The 9,279-nt window shown below is 36.8% G+C and overlaps 1 protein-coding gene across 4 annotated transcripts in view; it reads left to right on the top strand.

The window, feature by feature from the left end:
- Window positions 1-9,279, top strand: part of LOC105492606 (LDL receptor related protein 1B) — a 1,932,714-nt gene that overhangs the window by 400,622 nt on the left and 1,522,813 nt on the right. The window lies entirely within an intron of this gene.

The following is a 9,279-nucleotide window of genomic DNA, read 5'->3' as shown; positions in this document are numbered from 1 at the left end:
ATCATATCAAGTTAAAAATCTTCTGCAGAGCAAAGGAAATAATTGACAAAGTGAAGAGGCAACCTGCAGAATGGGAGAAATTGTTGGCAAACTACCCATCTGACCAGAGATTAATAACCAGAGTATGTAGGGAACTCAAACAACTAAATAAAAAACAATAATCTGATTTTAAAATGGGCAAAAGATCTGAATAGACACTTCTCAAAAGAAGACATACAAATAGCAAACAGGAATATGTAAAGGTGCTCAACACCACTGATCATCAGAGAAATGCAAATCAAAACTACAATAAGATACCATCTCACCAGTTAAAATGCTTTTTATCCAAAAAACAGGCAATAACGAATGCTGGCAAGGATGTGGGAAAAGGGGGAATGCTTTTACACTATTGGTAGAAATGTAAATTTGTAGAACCACTGTATAGAACAGTTTGGGAGCTCCTCAAAAAAACTAAAATTAGAGCTACCATATTCTCCAGTAATCTCTAGTAATCCTACTCCTAGATGTATACTCAAAAATAATAACAATAATAAAATAAAATAAAGGAAATCAGTATACTGAAGAGATAGCTGCACGCCTGTGTTTATTACAACACTATTTACAATAGCCAAGATTTGGAAGCAACCTAAGTGTCCGTTAATAGATGAGTTCATAAAGAGCATGTGGCACCTACACACTATGGAGTACTATTCAGCCATAAAGAGAGAATGAGATCCTGTCATTTGCAGCATGGATGGAACTGGCAATTATTAGGTTAAGTGAAATAAGGCAAGCCCAAAAAGACAAGCTTCACATTTTCTCACCTATTTCTGGGACCTAAAGCTGTTAACAATCGAACCCATGGAGGTAGAAAGTGGAAGGCTGGTTTACGAGAAACGAGAGAGAGTAGTGGGTTGTGGGTGGGGGATGATTATGGTTAATGGGTACAAAAAAGGAAAAAACGTGGACATCTCCACCTTTTCAATCTGATTCGCTCTTTACCATGCAGACCTGTGGATTAAGAGCCAGAGGCTTCCAAGGCCAATGCTCCGGCTGGTGGCATAGTATCTATGTTAACAGAACATCTCCAATGCCCTCAGAGACCATTCTGTCACTTATCAATTGTTAGAAAGAATGAATAAGACCTCGTAGTTGGTAGCAGAACAGGGTGACTATAGTAAAAAATAATTTATGTGTATATTTTTAAATAACTGATAGAGTATAATTGGATAGTTTGTACCACAAAGGATAAATTCTTGAGGTAATGGATGCTCTATTTACCTTCATGTGGTTATTATACATTGCATGCCCATATCAAAATATCTCTTGTAACCCACAAAATATATACCAACTATGTACCCAAAAAAATTAAAAATAATTTTAAAAGTTACAATTATATTATTAAGTACACTGGCTATTGTCCCAGTGTTATTTCCACATTTGATTAGCATATTTTCTGTATTCCCAACCATGTTATTAATAAGTATATTACACTGATTAGACTAAAGTATAAAACCGTAAAGTGCACCTACTTGGGAGACCCCCCGCCGTTGTAAGCTGCTAGCCAGTGTTTCTTAACCTTGTGATAAAGACTACACAGGAGAATTTATTGAATATCTTACTGAAATAAAAACATAACAAAATATGTCACATCTATGATCTAGAGGTGCAATTATGCCATCAAAATGGAGATAGCAATACATTGCTCTATTATCACCTAATGAAACAGTGATGGTTTTGGGTAGCTAAAATTCCCTCTTCCAAGGATTCACAAACCCTCTTATTAATTTTTGTTTCATTTTTTCTTTATTATTCTATCCTACCTCTTTTCAACATTGATATGTGGTACATTTTAAAAGTTATCTCATCATGTAACTTCTAGGAATGTTGCCATAATGATTTGATATCTAGTATTTAATCTGGACAGATAAAGAAAATGAGTCTTGAACTATATTTTGAGGAGGAAAAGGCATATGGTTTGCTAAGCAGTCAGAAAAAGATATTTCAGGGTGAACAACATGAATTTGGCTAAGTCCAGGCGTGTGGGTGAATACCTTTTTTTTTTTTTTTTTTTTTTTTTTTTTTTGAGACGGAGTCTCGCTCTGTCACCCAGGATGGAGTGCAGTGGCATGATCTCGGCTCACTGCAACCTCCAACCTCCGTCTCCCGGGTTCATGCCATTCTCCTGCCTCAGCCTCCTGAGTAACTGGGACTACAGGTGTCCGCCACCACGCCCAGCTATTGTGTGTGTGTGTGTGTGTGTGTGTGTGTGTGTGTGTGTGTGTGTTTAGTAGAGACAGGGTTTCACTACTAGCCAGGATGGTCTCGATCTCCTGACCTTGTGTTCTGCGTGCCTGGGCCTCCCAAAGCGCTGGGATTACAGGCGTGAGCCACCACGCCCGGCCATGAATACCTTATTTTTAAGAAACTGCTGCATATCTTTTATTCATTAGTATTGATCAAAACTTTTATATTAATGGTCACAAAAAAACAACCAGTAGATAATGTCTAATTATGCTAACAACTTTCATTCTATTATTGGTTTAGTTCTTTAAACAACTTCACAAGTGAGGACAATATTTGACCTCATTTTTCAGATGAGGAAATGGCAGTAGAGGTAAACTAAGCTATTTGCTAGGAGTCAAAATAGTAGTAGAGACCAGAAACAGAATGAAAAACCACTTCTGACTCCCTGCATGACACTATGTATTTTACAAAACAATATCCAGGTGTTTGTCTTCTGAAATAAGATCAGGAATCCCCACTTTTCTTCTTGTGGAGATGTATCTCTGTGTGCTTATTTATTCATTTATTTATTTTGGACTTAGGTATTGTTTGATTTTTCAGTACTTCTGGAGGTTTTGTTTAATGAAATGTTTAGCAAAGTAGGGTAAGCACTGTACTGCCAACCTCCCAGGAGATTATTGATCTGATTAGCACTTAAAGGAAAAGAGGATAACAGAACCAAAAAAAACAAACTTTAAAACTTTATTTTTACCTTCAAACCCCATTAATATTTTTAAGGTTAATTTAATCTCCCCCTAAGGTTTTTTTTCTTCCCCCCTCCATTTTGCATCAAGGTAACATATTTTAGCTTTTTGCTTTTGTTGCTCCTTAGAACTCTGAGTAGGAAGCAAATATTTATTTCCATTCCTGCTTTATGTGAGTGTACATGCATTAGTATTGAATAACATCTTTTGCAATGTGTCTGTGTGGATATATGTGTAATAACAATCCTATGTTGTAGTGCTTTATTTCGACTTGAAAAAATATTAAAGCAGACCCTCTTGCCTTTTACATATTTTATTCTTGCTTTTTTGCAAATGTGGGAATTTCCTAATCACGTGCGATTTGAATAAGATTGAATATAGCTGAGGTGAGAAGGTAAATATTTTTTCTTTGGACATCTTTGCAGCTCTAGCCATTTAGCAGTTTTATATGAAAGAGATTGCTTATCAAGCGGCAAAATACAGAACTATCAAGTCTACTTATCTTGTAGGTTGCCTTTTCACTTTGTTAATTATTTCCTTTGCTCTGCAGAAGATTTTTAACTTGATATGATCTCCTTTGTCCATTTTTGCTTTGGTTGCCTGTGCTTGTGGGATATTACTCAAGAAATCTTTGACAACTCCAATATCCTGGGAGTTTCTCCAATGTTTTCTTTCAGTAGTTTCATGGTTTGATGTCTTAGATTTAAGTCTTGAATACATTTTGATTTGATTTTTGTGTATGGTAAAAGATAGGAGTATAGCTTCATTAAATTAAGCCTAACATAATTAGGTTTAATTAGAATGGATTTTCTAATTTAACCTAACTTTAACCATGAAAACCGATGTTTAAACTAGCTTAACTTAAACTAACTTAAAAGATATCTTATGAATTTGTATCAATTCTGAACAAAGATAAAATTCATCTGTGTTTTCGCCTTTTTTGTTCATGTACGTATATCACAGGACCAATATATCCTACTTATTTGTCCCATGCTGTACAACAGAAAGTGATACTGTTTTCGTGGACTCTAATGAGAATGACATATCCTGGAGTTGTACAGTGTATATAACCTGTTCAACTGTGCAGCTGTACATGGAGCACTGCATTGTGTGTGTGTGTGTATCTTACAAATAAATTTTCTGATATTATCTGATGATTAAAGCATTTAGATTTTTGTAAAAGTTGAAAGTATTTCTCTATTGGGAGAGAAGGAGATACAGAAATAAAAATAGTCCATTTGTATAAGAATTGGGCTTAGGCATAATGTAATTTTTTTCTTTAATTTTTTACAACTTTTAAATATACAGGCTAATATTATAGAAATCTGTAATGTTCCCAGATGTACAGAATGTAGCTTTGTGTTTCCTGAAGCATACTGTGATAGGTAGTACTGATTTGTGGATAATATTGTGTACAGCACAATTCTTTTTTCCTAGAGATTGTATGTGGCTCAGCAAGACAGCATCAACAGGTAAAATGGAGAAATTATAACAGTTCTTCTAACTGAATTTTCAAACTAGATTAAAGAAGTGACTAGTTCAGATATGTTGATAGGACAGGAAATACTCTATCATGATGACTCAAAACAGTAGGTCTTCTACGGAAACAAAAAAAGAAATGAGATTTTAAGATAGGTGCCCCCTACTAAGAAGTGTTAGTGAAACACTGGAAGAAAAAAGCACTTCTGAGGATGCTTAATATGCACCAATATCAATAACTGGAGCAACACTCGCATCAACCAGAAGAGCGCTACCTAACATGATTTACAAACAATCCATTATTCCGTGAATGTGAGAAAGCAAGAGGCAAAATCCCGGGTTGCCAAAAAATTGTGTAATCCCATGCCCCTCAGTTTTCCTGTCTCTAACATGATGGGGTAAACCAGATCAACCTGAGTTGAGATAATTTTATGCAATTACAATGCAATTTTTTTTCCTGTAAGGCAATAATTTGTTATATTTCTTGAAGTTGAAAACTGTTTTGTATTTTAAGAATGCCTTCTCCAGTCTCCTGATGAGGATTTCTCTGCAGCTCGTCTTTAAGAAGCTCTGTGTGCTACTAAGCACCAAGTCTTTTGTAAGTCATTGCTGGGCTGTAGGCAACTTCTCCTTTGTTTGTTTGTTTGTTTGCTTTTTCTGAGACAGAGTTTTGCTCTGTCACCCATCCTGGAGTGCAGTGGCGAGATCTTGGCTCACTGCAACCTCCACTTCCCAGGTTCAAGCAATTATCTTGCCTTGACCTCCCAAGTAGCTGGGATTACAGTCATGTGCCACCATGCCCAGCTAATTTTTGTATTTTTAGTAGAGACAGGGTTTCACCATGTTGGCCAGTCTGGTCTCAAATTCCTGACCTCGTGATCCACCTGCCTAAGCCTCCCAAAGTGCTGGGATTACAGGCGTGAACCACCGTGCCCGGCCCAACTTCCACATTTAGAAAAGTCTACCCACCAAAGGGAGAACATGGTTTTCTCCCTACCTAAGAGAAGCCTGGCCTTTGGTGTGATTTGGTTGCAGACTTCACCACTCTGAGACACCAGAGGAAATCTAAGTTCCCCTTCTAAGCTGCACTTACTATTCAGGACTCATAAGTCTTCATTAGAAAGAACGTTGTCTCTCCTATTTGGGAGTCATCACTCCTATGATAATTGCAAGGTATCCCCTGGAGTCACTGGAATTTATGAGTCCTCATTGAAGAATAGAGATACCTTAACTGCTGCCAACCTGAGAAAAGGTGATACAAATGACTCCTGAGAAGTTCAATGTTCCAAGATGATCATCTGCTGATCTCTACTGCTGCCATTGTAGTGACTTGCTGTTGGCGCTGTGATGAGGCTGGCATCTGTGTTGGTTTTCTAGAGCTGATGTTTAAGCCACTACCCACTGGGTGGCTTAAAATGGCAGAATGTATTGTGTCACTGTTCTGGTAGCCCCAAGAACACCATGGCTTGTGACAGCAAACTTTGAGTCTCTGCCTCTAGCTTCATGTGGCCATCTTCTGTCTGTCTCTGTGTCTTCACATGATGTTCTCATATTTATGTGTGTCGGTGTCCAAATTTCCCTCTTCTTATAAGGGCACTGGTCATATTGAATTAGGGTCAACTCCAATGACCTCATCTTAATTACATCTGCAATAACACTATTTTAAAATAAGGTTATATTCACAAGTACCAGGGCTTCTTCAGGTTTCAACATGTCTTATTGGAAGGGCACAGTTCAACCCATGACAGCATCCAGGAGCTTCATTATCTTCTGTTGTCACAGATGTATATTATAAGCCCATCCAGAGCCATTATGAAGGGAAAGTGGCAATTTTATTCTCAGCCTGAGAAATCCACACCAATTTAGTCTGGGTTTCCAATGGTCTGCCCTTTAAGTCACTTAGCCTCTGTTCTTTCTGGGAACAACCCTCCCTTAGAGAGGCTGGGTGAGAATTGCTCCCAGTGTCTCCAGTACCACAAACCCAGTTGCCCTGTTCCCTTTCAGTCTTTGACTTGAGAAGGAAGCTCATTTATAACTATCATCTATTTCAACCATCACATAATTTAATACAAGTTAATTTTACAGAGAACAAACACAATTTCTCTACTGACCTTGATTCTAGCCAAAAGTTAGCACACCTCCTTTTCAAACAGCTCCTATGTTTAGCACTATCTTGGCCTTCTGAGTCAGCAACTAAGTCTAGATCAAGCTGACATGCTGCTCCTGCTAGGTTTCTAACATTCTTGGATGTTCAGGAGAACGTAAATTAAAATTTCTAAGTATCATACCCACATGTACCCACCCCACCATAAATAAAGTTCTGCAGAAGAGAAAAAGAGTTCTACCTCACTGAATACCTTACTATGTGAAATTCTAATGGATTAGTAACAATGATCACATTTTACTTGTATCTTCCACTGGGCAATAATGGAGGGCTCTCAGTCAGTGTTCTCTATAAATTGCAGTTCTTAAGCTTTGAAACAGCCTATCCCTTCCTCCTCCTCCTCAAAAAAAAAACAAACAAACAAACAAAAAAAAAACCTGTTTGGTTCTGATCTTACTTAAATTTTGCCTTGATTTGCTTATAGCTCCATCTTCTATTGGAAAATGTGTGAATCCTGTTGACAAACCTCTTCCTAATCTCTTACTCAGGCTTTCCTTAAGGGCCTGATGAGACTGGGCAAGTCCCCCTTTAGGGTCTTCCCTCACTGATTTCTCCATGCTGACCTCTATTTTACTTATTCATCCCTTATGCCATGCCATCTGTATTTCCTTTCCACACCTATTCTTCTGAATATTACATGCCAACAGATCTGTCTTTCTATCTTTGTGTCTGGCTTTGTCTTTCAAATGTATCATTTAAAAAAAAAATGAAACAAAACCCTCCAAGCTTAGGGGAGAAAATTATTTTTAAAACTTCTCCAAGGTCAAACTCTTCCTACTTACACTGGTATATAGCTGGAGTAAGATTAGCTATACTCTAAGATTTTCAATATTCAAATGACTGTTGAGGGAAAGCACCATATTTCAATTGTTATAATTTAAATTAATTCAATTTTACAAAAACAAACAAACACAATGTCTCTACAGACCTCAGTTCTGGCCAAAAGTTAGCATCCTTTCTTTTCAAACGGCTCCAGTTGAAGAACTGGAGTGCAGGTGCTTAATAACATATTCATAAGGACTCCCCGGTCTCCATCTTTGTTATTATAAAATGCTTTCGTTTGCTGTTTCTGCAATTTTAAGGCCCATTCACCTGCAGTTTGCAGCACTTGTTATCATCCAAAGAGCTCTCAAGAGCATTCACAATGCCAGGGAGACAGGCAGAGAGGCCCTTAAAAATTACTTTAAAAAATAGGAGAACTGAAACTTACACACAAACGCCCAGAAACCAAAAGAAAACTTAACGACTTAACGTCATTTAAAAAATTATGATTTTATTAAAAATAATTGCCAGGCTAAACACATTGACAAAAGAAATTCACTTTTAATGGTTTTTCTTAAACATCTTTTTTGTTTTGCTCTTACTCTCTCATTCTCTCTCCCTCTCTCTCTCTCTCTCTCTCTCCCTGTGTGTGTTTCATAGAATGTTTTAAATATATGGACAGAGATTCTTTTCTGGTGATAAGATAAATATAACTGCTAAACACAGAATCATGAATCTGAACAATTTACATAGTTTAAACACTGATTTAACTTAATTAAATTTATTGCTATTCTTGTTAGTGTTTATTTCAGTTTACCAGATTTCCAAAGTTGATTATATTATTAGAATTTTTATTCACTGCACTTTTTCCACCCTCTATTCTCCTTCCAGATAATCTAGAGATTAATTCATCAATTAATTACAATGGATTCAGTGTTGCCCTTGGCTTATAGTAAGCACTTAATAAAGGTTAATTTTTTTTTTTTTTAGATTTCAAGATCTAATTGCCAACCTCCTTAGTTATTTAATCAGTCAACAAATACTAAGTGCCTATTATAGACAAAATATTATGATAGATGTGAGACTATAAAGATGAATAAGACATGGTCACTAAACTCAGTGAGATTATAGTCGAATAAAGGCAGGTATATAAAGTAATAAGTGCAATTAAACATAGGATCTATAATAATTACGTACATATGTACATACAGCACAGATGTGGAAAAAAGAATATTCTCGTAGTGGTATATTCAAGAAACACTTGATAGTGGTCTGAACTATTGCAACAGGACTAGAACACTGACTCAATTTTAGGCAGGCAGAAAAGAAGGAAGGCCAATTCTAGCAGTAGGAACTGTACTCTCAAAGCATGGAGTTGCGAAAAAGCAGAATCTGTTTGAGGACCTCCATGTAAGACAGCTATGATGATGTGGGCATTATCTCGAGAGATAAAACTGAAAAGGTAAGCAATAGATGGATCAGGAAGAGCCTTGAGCCCAGCTAAGCAATTTAAACTTTATTCTGTAGGCAGTGGGGAGACATTAAAGGAATTTAAGCAAGTACATAAAATGACAGGATTTGCATATGAAGGTCATCTGAAAGCATTGTGGATGATGGATTGGAAGATGTAAGACCACAGACAAGAAGCTGGAAGGCTATAATAGTCAGGTGAGGGATGCTAAAGCCTGAACGAAGGTTATCCAGTGTATCAGATGATAGTTTGTGATACGTAATGAAAGTCCACAGGATTGGTGCATTTCTCTGTGGGCACACACTTACAGGAAGACTAATCATAATTCAAACATTAATTCAAAACAAAAGATTTAATTCAGGCAACTGGAACCTTATGGTCCCATGACCAAATCATTCTCTTGCCATAGAAGAAAACACAAATGAAAATTAGAC

Source organism: Macaca nemestrina, chromosome 11 (genome assembly GCF_043159975.1).
Source record: "Macaca nemestrina isolate mMacNem1 chromosome 11, mMacNem.hap1, whole genome shotgun sequence".
Lineage (NCBI taxonomy): Eukaryota > Metazoa > Chordata > Mammalia > Primates > Cercopithecidae > Macaca > Macaca nemestrina.
The sequence above is the reverse complement of the archived record's forward strand: the minus strand, read 5'-3'. Positions and strand labels throughout refer to the sequence as shown.